General features: G+C 46.7%; 1 long non-coding RNA gene across 2 annotated transcripts in view; it reads left to right on the forward strand.

Annotated features, from left to right (window-relative positions):
• The window catches only part of LOC130606902 (uncharacterized), a 115,613-nt gene that overhangs the window by 44,200 nt on the left and 54,117 nt on the right, over window positions 1-17,296 (forward strand). The gene's annotated exons all lie outside the window — the stretch shown is intronic.

A 17,296-nucleotide genomic window follows, 5' to 3' on the forward strand; every position in this document is an offset into this window, starting at 1 on the left:
CTGGACCTCTTCAACCCCTGGTGAACTACTTCTAGGGTTTCCCTTGGCTTTCCGGGTACCCAGTGTATGTCTCATGCCTTTGTCTTACATGAAGATTTTGATATGTGGCTTACTGGGGAGGTTCCCTGCTTTCTCCAGGCAAGTCTGACACATCCTAGAGGTGGACCAGAATCTGTACTTTGATCCCACACATCACTGAACTTGAAGGCCAGGCTTTATCACTGAACCAAAACCTTGGATTCTCATACCCCTGAACGTTGGGAAGATTCGGATTTGGAGTTGAATGTTGTGGCTTGGGACCATCTTGAATATTTACGTTCTGAGCCTCTGAAAACAAAGCCAGCATTTGACTTTCAAAGCAGTGGAGAACTCGAGTTAATTTTCCAGTTCTCTTCTTTCCTCTGCAAAATGCCACACAGCTTTTCCTGTGGTCAGTACAAGTTATGTCTGTAGCAAAGAGAGCGGAGACTCCTACCTCTAAATTATGCACTGCCAGCAGGATGTTAGGATGCTTAGACTGCAAATTTTGAATTGACAATGAGAATACATAGCCAAGGTTTTGGTCCATAAAGGCACGTGATTTACCCTGCATGCTCTTTGTCCGCTGCTGCAGGGCACCAAAGAGGACATTAATGAAGATCCTTGGGATGGAACGCGTTCTGCACCTGGATCATGTCTGTTGTGCATTTCTATGTACTGACTTTAAAATTAGTGTGGGATTTATCTGAGCACAAGTACGATGACAAGTCCCAGGAAGCCTGCAAGAAGTGGCTGTACAGGGATGCAGAGGCAATGCAGGTTGGGGCTGGAGGGAGATGTTCTTCCCTGCGTCCCTCTGTGCTCTCCGGAGCTACCTCCAAAATGTTACAGCTTTATCTGCTCCCCCTTGTTTGATTACACATGGAGCGGTTACAGCTTAGCTGGGCTCTCTGAGAGCACCACAAACCACAAAATGATGTAGAGGAGGGAAGTTAATACCCGGGTTTGGGGAACACGGAGCAGCTCGGGAGGTGGGTTAGGCTATATGCAGTCTTTCATGGTTAACATCCAGCCTGTGACCAAATTGCCCTGATGGCTGATGGGGGTTTGGTAACTTCTGAAAACCAGGGTGGTAGATCTCTGTTGCCGACATGGCAGAAAAGATGCCCATGCAGCAAATCCTGCTATCATGAGTGGTGTAACTGGTAAATGTGCTGGTAACCTCAACAGAAAGGCTGAAACCTGACCCACGTTTCTGAGGGGGTTTCTCCAGCAATGAGTTGGAGAGGAAGCGTGTGATGCCAGTGTGAATCTGGAGCTTAGCTCAGATTTGCTCCAGTTATACAATGACTTTACTGCTGGATTTTTAATGTGCTTTATTTTGAAACTTCAATAAGAGAGCTGTTATTTCCACCCAATCTCATTCAACCAGACTAGTATGCTTCAACAAGAGGTCGTGGCTTGCATTCCTCGATGTGTTGGCATTGAAGGTTTTCCGTGGGAAGCTGTAGCAGGCTCTTACCTACTACAGTTTTTGGCAAGAGAAAATTCAGAGAACGTGTGATATAAATTTAGCAGAAGTTTGAGCAATTATTTAGCAGCTGGAAAAGGGCAGGAGCCAATAGCAGGTGTTTTATGCAGACAACTCCAGGCTTTTGGGGGAAGGTGCTCCTCTTTATTGTATGCCGATGTCGCGTGTTTGAGATGCTTCCCCTTGGTGGTTAAACAGAGGGTAGGTCTCATTTGGAGGGGATGTTTTGGAGCCCCAGTGCAAGCTGCTGAGGTGTCACAGGGGTGACGTGCTGTCATCGCAGGGTGGGTAACAGCACTGCAAAGATACTCCCTTTGTAAGGATGCTCCCTTTGTGGCCCTGGTGATGGTCTGTATCTTTTCAGTAGCAGAGGCAAAGCTTGGGTCGAATTTGCACCTCTGGGCCTTGCCTGTCAGCAGCTGCTCTGCATTGCTTTCCCCCACGATCAGTTATTGTCTTCCTGATTTAAAGCAGACAGTATTAAACATCCAGATTGTCCTCTGTGGGCATATGAGGTAAATGTATCGCCCATTTGTTTTTGTGGCAATTATCCTTCTTTTTTTACATAATTATTTTTGATTCTCATTTTTTGACAGTTTCTTGGCCAGGGTGTGCTGCAGCTGCCCTCATTAGGGGCTGTGCCAAACACAGGCTTTTTGATATTGAATATTACTCGGTGGCTGCAGCCCCAGATGGCATGTGTAGCAGCAATTGAATCCAATTACATCTGTGTAATGCTTTTTAAATTGAAAGCCCAGTAGGAGAGAGATGCTGAGCTACTCACCATTTAGGCAACTTGACTAGGCTTTCTCCTAGGACTTGAGATATCGGGAATTGGAAGGAAAGGGCTGTCTTCCATCTGGGTTAAACCGAAGCCAGAGTAAAACCACATAGTTTTTATGTCTTATTTCTTCATGTATAATGCCCACATCCCTGTGCTTTGCATAGGGATTTGCATTGCAGATGAGGGGAGGTGAGGCAGAGAGTGGTGAACAAGTTTGATCAAGATCATCACCTAACAGGCCAGTAGCGGAGTTGATGGCTGAACGTCCCTGTTGAGTGGCAACTTGCTGGCATCTGGTTTATGGCAGCATGTGCCTCTCGTTGGACTCAATCAGTTCTCCCTCTTTGTTCCTCCCAAGATCTTCAGACAAAGATGACATTTTCTTGTCCTCTGTTACGCTGTAGTATTGTCTTGTTTGAGCTATTAATAAACACCAGTGATCTCCAGCTAATGAAGAAAACAATTATGACTAAAAACCCCTGAGGGTGCTGAGAAGCTTTGGTGAAATGTGTTGGCCTTGGTTGATGGGGAAATCAGCATGCTTTGCTTGGTTTTACTTTGTTGTTGTCCAAAATGTGCGTTTATTGAGACTTTTCAGGAACGTGAAGTTGTCTACAAAGAATGATTCATCGTTTAGGCTGTGGTGGTGAATATCTTCAAGCATGTCTTGTCTTACGCACAGTAGATGTGGAGCGTATTTTATTCTTTTCCTCTTTGCACAGATCTGAAGACTGCTATTGCATCTTTCTTCAGCTGTCATCTTTTCCTTCTGGCAAAAGCAGCCTCAGCCCTTCCAGTCTCCCTTCATCAGCCACATCTTTGCCCTCCCTCTGCTCCGCATATTTTACAGCTAGAAAAGTCTAAGAGGTGATTTATTATCTTGCACAGACAGAATTGAATCTCATTAGCTTCTGCTTGGAAGTGTGATTTTTCCAGTTGTCCTCGAGCTATGTACAAACATCCTAAGCCAATTCTGCTGACAAACCCACAGTGCTGAGGCAGGAGCAGGGCGCACCAGAGCAGGAATGGAAGATGTGGTGATTGCCTGTAATCACAAGTGTCCTTCGGGAGCAGAGGAGTGGGAAAACAAAGGAAAGGTGGCACCAGGCTATTCTGGGAGGGTGCACTGCTATCGCAGTCAAGCTAAGCCTTCTCTTAGCAGCAGTGATGCCAGTTTCCACATTCCCCTCCATAGGCTGGCGTTACACTTACCAACTGGGACTGTCAGAGATGATTCATGAACTCAACCCAAATTCACAGGAACAAAATACTGCAAAGGGAACCGGTACAGCCGCAGGCGGAAGGCAGGAAAGATGCTCTGCTTTTGGCAAGCCCTGATGCTTGTTTGCTCCTGCTTTGCATTAAGTTATTTGTTGCGACTTAAAAACCAAACAAACAACTCTTCCTGCTGAGGCAAACAGCAAAAGAGGTCAGTGGAAAGGGAGTTGTGTCTCAGAGCCAGTGCCTGCCCTCATGGGGCCAAGCATCCCAGGGACCAGATCATAGGCTCAGCCCTGGGGTCGCTGGCGTGGCCATGGCAAAGCCGAGCTCCTGCAACGTGGTTTGAGTTAAATGTTCTTTTCATCCCGCACAGAAGACGTGGATGTGTATGAAGCTGATTGCGTGTACATGCTGGGTTTGTTTCTTTTTTTCATTTATATCACATTTTCTAGCTGTTAAGGCTTTTGGATTTTGTAAGGGAGGCATTCTTATAGTGGTTGAAATGGCTTCTTCATTGGAAATTCTCCTAAATCTAACTCAAAAAATGTATATGAAAATGTCTAATAGTTGAAAGCAAAGTAAACCCTTTTTAGCAGTCCAAGATGCATTTATAACATTTTTTAGTTAGATGAAAATTTTGAGGGAAATTATTTCCATTCACTGGAAATTTTTGAGTGTATGATTTCAAGAGGTTGACAACAAATAGTAGCTCTTCTCTTGGTACTGAAGTTGGATTTCCAGTCCCAAAGGTTTTAGATGCAATTTAGTCGAAGCACTGAAATTTCTGATGCTTTTCCTGTTTAACATGAGGAGCTCCTGAAGTTCTGCTGTAATTGTTCTCCCATTAGCAATGAAACCCAATATGCTCTCAGAAACAACCAAAACTGAGGGTTTGGAGTTATCCTTGGTGTACAGTGATGCTGTTTGTCGGTAGTGAGAAGTGGTGAGAGTCCAGGTTGAACTGAGTTTGGTCCAACCTTGACTGGCACCCTCCTGGCATTGCCAGGAGCATCAGGCGGAGTCATGAGGCAGAACTGAAGCAAAACCAGTGTGTAGATCACCAAAACATGGTTCCAGGGAGGAGAATGAAGACGTGGGGCTGTTGTCTCCATCTTCATCCGCAGTGGTGCAACTTGTGCTCTCAGCACCCCAACACCCATTCCTAGCAGCAAGAACATGCTCCAAACATAGGGGCGGGATTTCATCCTTGCTTGCATATCAAAACCAGCCAGGGCCTGAGTTGGAAGAGGTTTTGCACTAAGAGTTGGCCATGTTTTGCTGTGCGCTGAACGTGTCATGGGCAAAAATACCTTTGGGGTGGTTGAACCCTGGCACAAGGCAAACATTTATCCCTGCTGCTGTGCCCAGAGATGCACAGGGGATGACCCATGTGTGTGAGTTGTGGGGTAGCAAGCTGTGCCTTGTGGGGTGCTGTTGCTCCCCAAATACTTCCCAATTGGTTGTTGATGTCTCACCAATGGGGTGAGCAGGTCAGTGGGAGCAATGCATTGAGAAACCAGGAGTGTTTGCCACCATCAGCTCCCTTCCCAGCACTGCTCCTCGGGACAAACTCAAGCTCATAAATCTCCTACTCAGCAGGGAGCATTTGTGCTATAAACTAATTAGGTGAGTGGTCAAATACCACAAACACCTTTGCCCTCATTAGAGACCAATAACGATGCTGAGTAGGTGCTGAAATGCCTCATTAACAATGAGCAGGGCCTCCTCTCTGGGATAGAGGCTGCAAAAACAAGCCAGCAGCCCAAGGCTGCAGGAAGCCCTGACACTGGTTTGGTGCGCTGCTAATGATTTCAATGTCAATTAGCTAGTCCAAGGCTAATTGGAAGTCCTGGGCTTGTGGGCCAAAAAGCCAAGTCTTGGGGATGGTTGGATGTGTTTGTATTTGCCATGGAAATAAGGAATTTGACAAGTTTGTGTGATGATGAGCTGCTTCCCCTCTTCATCTGCCCTGCTGCTGTGTTGTCTCAGTGCCACTCTCCTCCTTTTACCAAAATCCTCTTTCCATCACTCTTTTTGGTTGCACACTCTTCCATGTTTACTATATTGCCCTCAAAGCCCACAGTGCTGCAGCCCTGGGTTGTTTTAAAGGATTTGGGTTGAAACCAGAGTCAAGGCAGACATTCTCTTCTAGTCACTTTGGGTTTTTCTGCTGTTTTCCAGGAAGAAACCTTTTTTGCACTGGTGGCATCATTGTAGTGTCTGGAATCTCCTCATGAATGTGGATCTGCGTAAAAGCAAACTGGGAAAAGTCTCCCAGACAAATTACCCTTTTAGTTATTGCTAAAGCAGAGATGAAACTGGTAAATTTTCTTCTGCCCTTGTGGTGTTATAAGTGACTTTAGGCTTTCCTACCACAGATTAGAGTCTCGTACGTGTGTATCTTGTGCAATCAAGATGTTGCAACCAGTCTGGAGTTTAGATTTCTGGTATGTTAGCATATGGCCAAGATGTGCAAGAAAGACGGCACAAAGCAGCATCGAGCCAGTGAAAGGGAGACTTAATAAGAGAAGAAACCTCATAGTGATGGATTTTCTATAATAATTCCCAAAAATGGCAAAGAAAATTAACTTTGCTTAAGCCAGGCAGAAATTCCTGACTCAGAAATTCGGCTAAGGCAGGTCCTCTAGGCCAAGCCTTCTGCCCAGACATGTCCTGCTGAATACACTCACCGATTTCTCCATTGGAGCAGAAAGCTCTAGCAGCATTCCTTGGATGCCATCCAGGGAGGTATGTGCGAAAGGGTCATTCCTTTGTGCGTGAGATCCTGTGTTTGCCCAGGTTGCATGTCACCGGGAACAGCACAGAGCAAATGGCAAATTCCTTTTAAAAGTGGTTTTGTGGAGGGGTAAAACGTGCAGCTGCATCCCTGTCCAGATGTGTGATGAGGAAGAACCTATCTCCCCTGCTGTCCCTCCTAGTCAAAAGCCTTTAAAAACCATTCTCCAGCTCTAAGGTTCACCCCAAAAGGCCTGTTAACACTTCCACACAGATGTGTCTGGGTGCTGATGGTCCCTGATTCATTTGCTTTAAAAGCAAAAACTTGCTTGCAGCTGGCTGAAAAATCAAGGGAGACATTTTGTAGAGGTAATAATAATGTTCAATGAAGAAATCCCTTGTGGATTTTCACAGCCTTTGCTGCTTAATGAACCTACTGATCCAGCCTGTAGTGTTGAAATAATCCTTCCAAGGATGTTAGAGCAGTCCCATTAAGTCAGGGGAAAGTTTTTACTGCAAAACTTTTGTTAATGAACCAAGATTTTGTTGTCAAAGGAAGAAATGGGTCTTTCTCTGACCTGGATTTAGGTGCAGGTGAATTAATTTAGGTTTCTTTCCCCTGTGTTTCAGGCTGACACCTAATCATCAATATAGTTTGTAATGCTTCTTTTTCTTCTTTTGTTATTAACCGAGGGACAATAGAGAGGTTTGTAGAAGGGAAATCCCCTTGAGTCCTGTTTAATACAAAGACAACACCTCCTTTAGCTCAGGAAATCCCTGAGCTGCATTTTTTTGAGGCTGGGAGAATATTCAGAGTGGAAAGAAGGGGGGAAATCACAGCATGTTTATTGTATTCTTTAATCTTTCCCTAGGGATCTGTTGTGGCTTAATCATTGCTTTTGGCTATTTCTAGTGACAAAATACAGGCTAGATGGACCTCAGAAAGCCATTATTACACTTGGTGTCATCCTGTTGTTCCTGTGCCTTTTAATTAGCATTATGGAAGTGCTGAGGGGCAGTTGCACAGAAGCATTTCTATCATCTTCATCACCCCGCTTTTCTTCTCACCCTTCCTCCGACAACTTCATTGCCTTTAACTGGCTTTTTGTCTGACTGTGGTACCACTAGCCTTTCTGAAGAGGTCAGTCTTGGCTGGGCTAAAGCTGTGCACAGCTGCTTTCATGGGGCTTTATCTCCCGCCTTCCAGAGCACTCCTGAGGATGCTCGAGCCTCCGGTGTTTGAGTGCTTCCCTCTCGGGTACCGCTGCTCCATCACAGAGCTCTGCAAACCTTCTTCTCCACACTTCCAGATGAATTCTTTCCTATCGATGGGCCCTCTAATGTTGACACTTCTCTCACAGATGCAAGTAAAGGGACTTCAGTGAATAACAATTATATGTGGAAGGAACAGACTGTTATCAGGAACTCCATTGATTTGAACGGCAAAGCTGAGATCTGAATGGGGGCAAGGCACTGCTATGTTTTCATGACCTTCACTGCAAATTCAAAAGCTCTAGGTCCACTTAGGACCCTCAGAATACATGAAGATTTAGTTCATTATTCACTAGAGATCCCTTCTCAAAGTACAAACAAGGGATCCTAGCTGAAAATCCCTCCCTTGTTGAAGCAAAAGACAAAATTCCCCCTCCCTCAGCTAGGACCAGGATTTCCAGCCCCACAAAAGCCCATGTCTGACCTCTGCCTACCTTGGAACAGCCAGGAAGTGAAGAAAGCTCGTCCATAGTGAACCAGACAAGTTATAGGTGAAGCCTGTCAGCAGAGAGCCACTCAGAAAGAGACAGTGTTATCCTCGTTCCCATCAAAGCCATCTGGCTCTTAGTTGCCAAACCAGTGCCAAGCCCCAGTGACCTTTCAGACTCATAACTCTGCTTAGAAGATTTACAGTGGAAAAAAGCCACTTCTTGTGAGGAAACTCTTGCTCCTTCCTCCCAGGGGAGCATCTAGCTGCAATGACTCATACGTTCATCATCCTGGCTTCCCGTAACCGTCCAACAGTGGCTACAATGCACTGGCTTGGGGAGAATCCGTGCTTGCTTGCCTCTGAGATAGGGTGATGTAAGCTCCTGCTCTGGCTTCTCCTGGCTTTCCAGACTGTTGAAAGTTCAAAGCTTTAGTCTCATCACTCCATCACCCAGCAGGCTAACCCTGGCTTAGTCATGGACTTGCCTCTCCTGAAGTGATGATGTTTTAAAAGGGCTTTGGAATGATGAAGGTCCCAGAGGAAATGGAGGTGGAAGCTCACTGACAGTCGGGACCTGAGTTTCCAGAAGACCTGCGTAAGTCACTGTCTGTTCTCAGGCAGAGCTGCAAGCCACAATTAGTGTTTGTGCTGGAGCTAACATGAAGACTTTCATTTCAAGTTGGCAAGATGTTCTCTACGAGGTACTGGTAGCCTGCAGGATAACCCTTGGAGAAGGAATTCTGTTATTCTGGGATAAATGGAAAAATAAGTACACTGAAGTCGGGAGGGAGACTATCGCTTCTCAAGTACAAGAGGAGCTGAAAAATGAGCTGGAGAGATGGGTCCAAGCCCTGAAACGTCATTCAGTTCAGATTTCAAGCACCTCAGAAATCCATAAGTGGATTTGTATGTGGGGGCCTTTAAAAAAGTTCAAGGTCTCTTAGAAAACTTGGGGGTTGTGTTCAGAGTTTGAAGTTTCCTGCCTCCACCAGATTCAGATGTTCCCTGATCTAGGGCTTTGCTCAGTCCTGTGTCCCATTGAACGAATAGGTCTGTTGAGGGAGCCGCGCTGGCTGGTCTGTGTGAGCCACTGCCTTCCTCCAAATAGATCAAGAGACTCAAGAGAGTCCTATGCTGGGGAACATGAGAGCAGCACCGAGGCATTTGACATGAGGTTGTTTGGATGTTAGTGGTTTTTGACTGTGGGACTCTTTGTGTCCTCTCCTTTCAAAATGTTCGACTGTTCCTCTGAATCCAAACCACATGGATTTTTTCCTGATGTCAGGTAGATGTAATCAAATTCCTCCTGCTGCCAAGTACAAGGTGAGGTGCCAACAAGTATGTGACAGGCTTTTTTGGAAAAGGGCTCCATGATCTCCAGAGCTCCCAAGGAAAAAAGTTAACCATAAGTTCCCACAGCAGGCAAAGCAGACTCAAACCAAACCCTTGATGTAAATCTAAACCATGATGCTCACTGGAGTAAAAACTGTCCTTTTATGCGAAGCAGCCTGAATCCTAGAAGTGCATGAAAGCCAAATCTGAAGTCAGTCTTAATGAAAACTTGCTGTGCTGCTGGATTGCTTCTTGGCCTTCCCTTCCATCCCTCTCCCTTGAACTTCTCCAGCGTTCAACCTCTGCTGGGACTCTCATAAGCTATAATACACCCTGTGATAATTCCAGGAGACCTGGGGCTACGATCTCTGCCTTGGGTCAGCTCTTCATTTCTTAGCCTTCAATGGATGCCAGCAGCAGCAGGAGGCTATGAGCATTTGTGGGATGAGGAAAGTTGTCCATAAGATGCCTGAACTCATCATCTTGCTGCTTCACAAGGCGAGCACACAGCACAGGCTACCTAGAAAGGATGAGTGGAAAATAAACAGACATTGTGGAATACTTTTCTTTCCCTGTGGGATGGGTGGCTGCCAGGCAGAGCTCCATTCTGCAGGACTGAGGACCGATCTCTGAGGACCGATCTATGCCCTTTTTGTTTCCACTCTTTTCAAAGGGTTTTCATTTAGCCTTTCAAGTGAATGGATGTGCTCCCAGGAGCCAGCTTCACAAGGAGCACTTCTCTGGGGCGAGGGCACTGTGGTTTCAGGCGGGGTTTTGGGCTGTGCAGCCCTGTTTATTTGTCTGCCTCCTGCCAGGCCGGAGCTCAGGTTGCAATCACAGGCAGGCTGAAAGAGTCCCGAGAAGGAGGAAAAAATCTCCTTGTCCCATATCAGGTTTGCAGCTCCAAGCAGTGGAAAGGGAAAGCAGAGCACAGCTTTTCCAACGCAGACAACTGATGCTGGGGGAACGTCAGGGGCTGATTTTACTCAAGGAGAATTGATTGCAGCATCTCTGCTGCCATATTGCAGGGTCATAATGCTGTCTTCACCATCACTGGGAGCCCAAGGGGTGTCCCTCTGGGAACTGATGCGTTCACAGGAGGTGCAACAGGGAGGTGTTGATTACCTCCAGCTACTCCATCCCAGCAGAAGTTTTGGGTCTCTTAGGGCGGAAAGCTGTACCGCCAGAGCACATGGGAACAGATCAGGGCTTTTCTTTCCCACCAAATCTCTTCTTAATTTATTATGCGCCTGCTCAGCAAGGAGAAATGCCAGTGCTGCAAGGATTGCATTATCTGGGTTGTTAATGAGGCCATCGTGTTGATGAGCCATCAGCCTGGAACATTATCTTGGAGAGGTCCCTCTCTCCCTCTGCAGTGACTGAATAGACAGACCAGAGAAAGTCCTCAAGACTTATTGTTAGGGATTAAAATAAACAGCAGTCTAGGTGAAGCAGGGCTGGTGGCAGATGTGAGCAAAAGATTGCACAACTCCTTGCCGCTGAGGACGGAGCTGCCCTATTAAAACCAGCTACAGATGAGGAGTGTATGCATGGTGTATACTCATTAGAGATAATAAGTAATTAGGTGTGAAATGCCTGGGAAGGGCTCAAATCAAGGGATGCAGAGGGAATGGAAGAATCAATGGAGGCATGGAGGAGGAATCCAGTTAAATCTGCGGGCTGCGCTTCTGGTGTGAAGCTGGCAGCGCTGGCATAAAGAAAACAGGTGACTTGGGAAATTGCTTGATTTCCTTTCCTTCCCCTCCAGCATTTTCCCCAGCGGTGATGATCTGCCAATTCAGCTCTGAGTAAAAGTGACACATCTGGCAGTTTTACCCAGGAACTGCAGCCCAGATCGCTTTGCTTTGCTAACAGCTCAATATTTTGTCATATTCTGGGCCACCCGTGAACCTCAGAGAAGTCAGACTTGCCAGCAAATCTGCCTATCTAGCTGTGCCGGCAGGATCTGGCAGCAGCAAAGGTGGTCATGAGCTGCAACGTGTGATGGTCCCCACTGCTTCCAGCTGACGGGCACGTGCGGAGTTGGGTCCCTGTTGGCAGTCCTAATGTATAAGGTCATGATGTTGAAGGTGGCTTCTGGGAAGGACAGAGGCAGGCTTGTCAGGGATCAGGTTTGCACAGCCTTTAGCTGCTCTTGGGAGGCTGTGGTGGGGCAGAGGAAAGGCGTCCTCTGTGTTAGCGTCTCTGCAGATACCCATCACAGCTGCCAGGGAATTGTCTATTCAATTCCCTCTACTCCAAGTGTGATAAGAACAGATAAGCTTTCCTGGCAGGCCTTGCTACCCATGCACACCAACTGCACGCTACTCCTTGTAAGAAGCAGGAAGCATGGTTTTGTCTCGAGAGGGCAGGCTCTCTTCTAACAGGGAGTTTTAGACCCAGCATATCAACCTCTGGATGCCAGCTGTGACCATCCTTGGCTGCCCTGTAGATGACTCACTACATGCTACTAGTTTTGGTGATAATTATAGTATGCAAATGGTCCAGAAATGTATCACATATTCACATGGGTATGAGTGGGCATGTATTTAGAACAAGAAATCAGTATGTTAGCTTACAGAAGTAAGTCTCCTAAGCTATCTATATTGCATTCAAAGGTTGGCTGTTCAGTGAACTAAGTGGTTCACTTGGTTGATAGTAGGGTGCTTTGTGGGACTGGTTTCAGGAGGTGGTGGAGTTGGGAAGGGAGCACACTTGCTGCCCAGGTTTGTGCTGGGTAGGGGTGGGCATAAGGAAGCCAAGATGAGGGTGCTTTTTTAGGGCTAAGGATGGGTCACCACTTGCTCTGTCTGAACGTGGCAGCTTGGAAACCCTCCCCAGACTTCATCTCCTTCAAATTAATGGATGTTAAACCCAGGCTGAGATTGCCAGGGCAAAAGAAACGTGCTGTAAGCAAACATTTGCTGAGCACCAGCACCATGAAATGTGCGAATGCCTGCAGGGAAAGCAAACCTACGCCTTGTGGAGTGCTGGTACTCGGCACAGGAGGGAGAGATGCAAACCCCACTCTGTTTTCAGACTGCTGTTTCTTAAATCAGCTGGAGCAGATGCCTTCAGCTTGCAGGAAGGGATGCTGCTGCATCATGCGGCTTCTTCCATCTGAGCCTCTGTCAGCTGCAAGATAAAGGGGAACACTAAGTGGAAAAGGTTCAGGTGCTGGCAGCATGTCCTCTGCTTAGAGACGTGCAGCTGACATGTGCAGCTCACTCTCCAGTCCTTCCCAAGATCACTACCTATAGAGTCCCCAGGCAGCTCGTGCATTAGGAATGGCAGAATGAGGTAATTGCTTTGTGCAGTTCCTTGTAGGGACTCTTTTTTGTATGCAGAAAGCGGATTGTGTTAATTTGGGCATATGCCAACCAGGAAATACCAAAAGCTGAAGATGGACCCGTTACAAACAGGCTAACCAGCCTCAGATGTCCCTTCAATACTGGAGTATGGAAGGTAATAGAGAGCACATGGGCCCTGTAAATAATGAGATTATTAACAAATACACAGAAATAAAGCCATTTGGCTGCCTGGGTGAAACACTGAAGCTACAGGTTTCAGCTGAAATCTCCTAATTGCCCCTGATTGCCCTGCAATGGGTGCTTTTCCACCACCCTGTCAAGATCAGAGGTTCTGTGTTGGGTTTTTGTGTCTCTTGTGTGCCACAGTTTAATCCTGCATTTTTCTCCTGAGGAGCAGCTGGAGGAGAGGCTGGGGCAAAACAGAGATGCTGATGTTCTGGGGCACGAGGTGTTGGCAGGCAAGGGGATGCTGTGGGGAAAAAGCACGAAGTAGGAGAGACAGTATGCCTGCCCAAGGAAGCAGGGCAGAGCTGTGAGGTGCGCTTGCCTCTTCTTGCCTGCTTGACCCCTGTTCTGCTGCTGCCACTTCATTGCATGAGCCTAAAAGCCTAGGAATGACAGGAGTCAGAAGGAGCCTCAGGGAAAACTCACAACTCCCAAAGTAAGGAGCCCAGGAATGGGGTTTCAATCCCTCTTTTGGTAAATCCTGACCCTGTTTAAGGAGGAGGCTGCTGGTGCTCATGCAGGTTGTAAAGCAGTCAGGTCATTTGTCTTCATGGTGAAAGATGGATCAAGGAGCCCCACTCCAGTCACCCAGCCTTAAAGATGCTGGCCCAGTTTCTGTTTCTTGTGTCTGAGCTTTCTTTCCTGGGCTGGAACAAGGGTGTAGGCAGACATCAATGCAGCATATGTGTGTGCATGTGTTTTCCCTTCAGGGGAAGGAGGAGAGAGAACTGTGACCAAAGGAAGGTGCCTTTACAGCCATGAGGATGAGACATGAGGCAGTGTGACCAGTGGCTCAGTGGTGGGATGGGAAGGATGGTGCCAGCTTGGGATTTTGGAGACATCAGGAATGAGGCAGGCTGGTTGGACTTTATATCCATAGCCTGGTGCTGAGAGTATGGGGTGGCATTAACTGGGGGCTAGAGGGGATTCCTACAGCTTTTTGCACTTTGGGCTCTTCCTTCAGAGCCACAGCCACGCTCCTGGGCTTCAAGGATGGAGTAGGAGCTCTGCATCCCCTGAGCCTGGAAATGGGCAACAGGCTGTGCAATAGGCAGTCTTCAGATCTTCCATTGTGTTGCTTCAGCATCACTGTTTGACCTCGAGCATTTGAGAGGGGACATTTTAAGCCATTTTTAGATGCCTGGCTGAAAAGGGGAATGGAAGGAGGAGGGAGAGAGAAATACCATGAGGTTACTGTTACATCCCCGACACAATAGGAACTTTTATTAGCAATTTTCCATTGTGTTGCAAATGGCAAAGATCATGGTTATATTTGCATGTTCAGACTGTCCTAGAGAATTAGCTTTCCTCTGTGATTGGGAAATAGTTTTCACATTGCATTAACTTAAGTGTTTGGAGTGAGATACAAAAGCTGCGCTTGAAGAGCGCTGGCTCTCCTGCATTGAAGACCTTCCTTCTTACCTGGTGGGTCGACCTAGGGAAAAAAAACATATTGTAAGAAGCTTTCTGTGGGATAGAGAAGGAAGAGGCTGCAGGTAGGCAGCACCTTCCCTCCAAGGATATTGACTGCACTTCTCAGGCCAATAAAAATACATGCATTCCTGGCTAGAATGACAATAAGGACATTTCTCTAGGATAAGTCAGGAATTGACTAGATTTATGCTTGGCTCTGCAGAGGACATGCAGCTATTGACAGCCTGAAAGCAATTAGGCCAAGAAAACAAAACAGAAACAACTGGGAATCGTTGCAGCTTTCAGTCTGCAGTATTGCTTCCAGGACCATAGAGCCCAGGCGCTTTGACGCAGGGCCATGGCCCTGTTGGCTTTTTTCTCCCCTTCTGAGATTTGGTACAGTGCTTTCTGCAGAGGAGTTCTGGTCTGTGGTCTGGATGAAGCCGTGATATGCATCTTCCCCATTGTGGGACCTGGAGCACAGTCACCAAACCACTGGCTGATGGCAGGATGGAGGCTCAGAAAGCTCTGCCTCTCCTTGCTTTCCCCTGCATGACCAGATATGACTTGGGCACAACTGTGGTGCCAAGGGTGAATGGTAAAAATCACTACAACACCGTTCCCTAGGTCCTTGATTCTCTTCTTGCAGCTTTTCACAAGCTCTCCAGCTTCTATGCAACACCACTATAGCAGAAATACCCAAAGCATTTTGCTAAAGGGTGGGAAGCTGTTGCTGCTGAAGGCAACCTGCTCCACTGAGCCTTAGTGCTTCTTCCCAAGAGAGAAAAATGGATGGGAGCATTTTGTGTGTGCTTTCCAGAAACCAGCAAGTTAACCCAGTCATCCTGAGAAATATTGTTACACCGGTGTTGATTCCAGCCTTGGGCTTATTTTGTCTTTTTCCCCAAGAAAACCTTGTCTTGTTTTTAAGGACTACTCCTGCGTCACTTTAGGGTTGTGCCAAACACTGGAAGCGGTGCCCTATGTGCTGCAGACATGGTTTTCATCCCAAGGTTGAAGGTGCTTGAGCTATAGTGTGAGATTCATTGGGCTTGGTACAATACAAGACCAGGTACCACATGAATGAGGTACCCACCCTGCACTCTGCTAATCCCAAACCACACTGCTGACGCACAAGCCTAAGGGAAAAAACATATGTGTACTGTACAGCATGAAGGTCAGAATGATGTTTGGGCTGTAGAGTCACTATTTGTCCATTCTACTCACAGAAAAGACCTTCATATTGTGTTACCATCTGGACAGCAAATGTGCCCTTCTACGGAAACTCAGTTTTAACCTTTGCTCATTTTGTTTAAGAAAGAATATAAGGCAAACGTGTAACATACGCACTAGGGATCTCCTGTCAGCACCGCATCTAGGTCAGGAGAGCTGACTTGGCCGTGTTGCTTGTGTCATGCATTTATGATATGTGTATATAGATGCATGTATTTGAGTTTATTCTTTGTATTTGGAAGTGAGGGAAGACAGAATCTCTGTTTGAAGCAAGGGTATTCCTAATGTTAGCATTTTAGATCTGTGATTATTAGTTTTCATGGGAACAGCAAGTCCCACCTCATGCTGAGAGCTCCACACAATGTGCTCCTTCATGGCAGTGGCACAATGGTCACTGGGAGGCAAGCATATCTGCTACGGGTCCTTTGATTCATGGCAGCTATTGCATGGATCATGACCATCAGTTAATCTGATCTCCCACAGACCATGAACACGTTGTTTCTTGCTTCACTGGTCATTAGTAGAGACAGGTCATGTTGTTTGATGATCTTTATTTGGGCTGTTTAGGTGATGGGGTGGTAACTGTCAGGCTTGTGTAGTTCATGTGTGATGGAGCAAGATGGGATGACTCCCTTTGCATAGCTATCTATCAGCTGTATTTGGCTAACTGGAGCTAAGACCCCTCCCTCCAGGCCTTTCACCTTCTTTCTGTTTAGAAAGACCTAATATTCAGCAAAAAAAAAAACAGCATAACCCATAAGGAGAGACTTGGAGTTCTTTTTTGGAGGGGAAAGGTCAACCTTATATTTATTCAGTGACCTGGTAGCTTACCACCAAAACTGAGTGGAGCAGCAGAGCTGAGTGCTTCTGCAAGAAACCTGGAGCAGGGCTGTCCTGCTGTCCTGCAGGGACAGAGCAAGGGGAATGGCTTTAACCTGCCAGAGGGGAGATTGGGATGAGCTCTTAGGCAGAAGTTTTTCCCTGTAAGCGTGGTGAAAGTGTGAGGATTCCCTTCTCAGAGTGCCCAGAGAAGCTGTGGCTGCCTCATCCCTGGTAGTGTTCAAGGCCAGGCTGGATGGGGCTTGGAGCAACCTAATATAGTGGAAGGAACTGAATGATCTTTAAGGTCCCTTCCAACCCAAACCATTGTTATGATTCAAACTCATAATGAAGAGGTTTAGTTGGTTAAATGTCTATTGAAGATGGGGGCTGTTGCTGCTGGTGCTGGGGTGTAACCCCCCCAGCCATGGTCACCCGGCTTTGTACAAGCTCACACAGCCCTAACTCTATTCAGTGCCCTTCAGTTCCCTGCAACATCCCTACAAGATGCTGCTACTCATTTTACAGTGTTTAAATGGGTCTTGACAAGATTAAATTGGAAAACAAACCCCTGCAGCTCAGGCTTGAGCTGTTGAGATTATAAAGATTGATCAAATAACACAATTAAACGTATTTATTAAATAAATGGGTGATTTATCTTTCTTTTGCTGTGCACCCGCAGAGCTGATGCTGAGCTGCCTCTTGCTGGCTTTAAATGTGTCCCATTGCATGATGCTAGTACCAACAAGGGCTGAACCAAGCTTTGCTTCACATTATTGAGCAAGACCGGCCGGTTTTGGGTTAGTACATAGCTCCATTTGCCCATCTTCTTGTTGGGCTGAAAAGCTGCCCAGCACTTGTTCTTCCAGACGGGCCTGGGGCTGTTTCCATTTGTGCCAAGAAAGCTGGGCTTTGACAATCAAAACAAACAACTTTGTCCTTCCATCCTGTGTCCCTCCCATTTAAAAGCATGTCTCTCTTTTTTGTTCTGTAACTTGGCTTTGTTTTAA

The sequence above is a fragment of the Pezoporus wallicus genome, unplaced genomic scaffold (assembly GCF_028554395.1).
Source record: "Pezoporus wallicus isolate ANWC-B61680 ecotype Strahan unplaced genomic scaffold, APGP_CSIRO_Pwel_v1 contig_10160, whole genome shotgun sequence".
In the NCBI taxonomy this organism is placed as follows: domain Eukaryota; kingdom Metazoa; phylum Chordata; class Aves; order Psittaciformes; family Psittacidae; genus Pezoporus; species Pezoporus wallicus.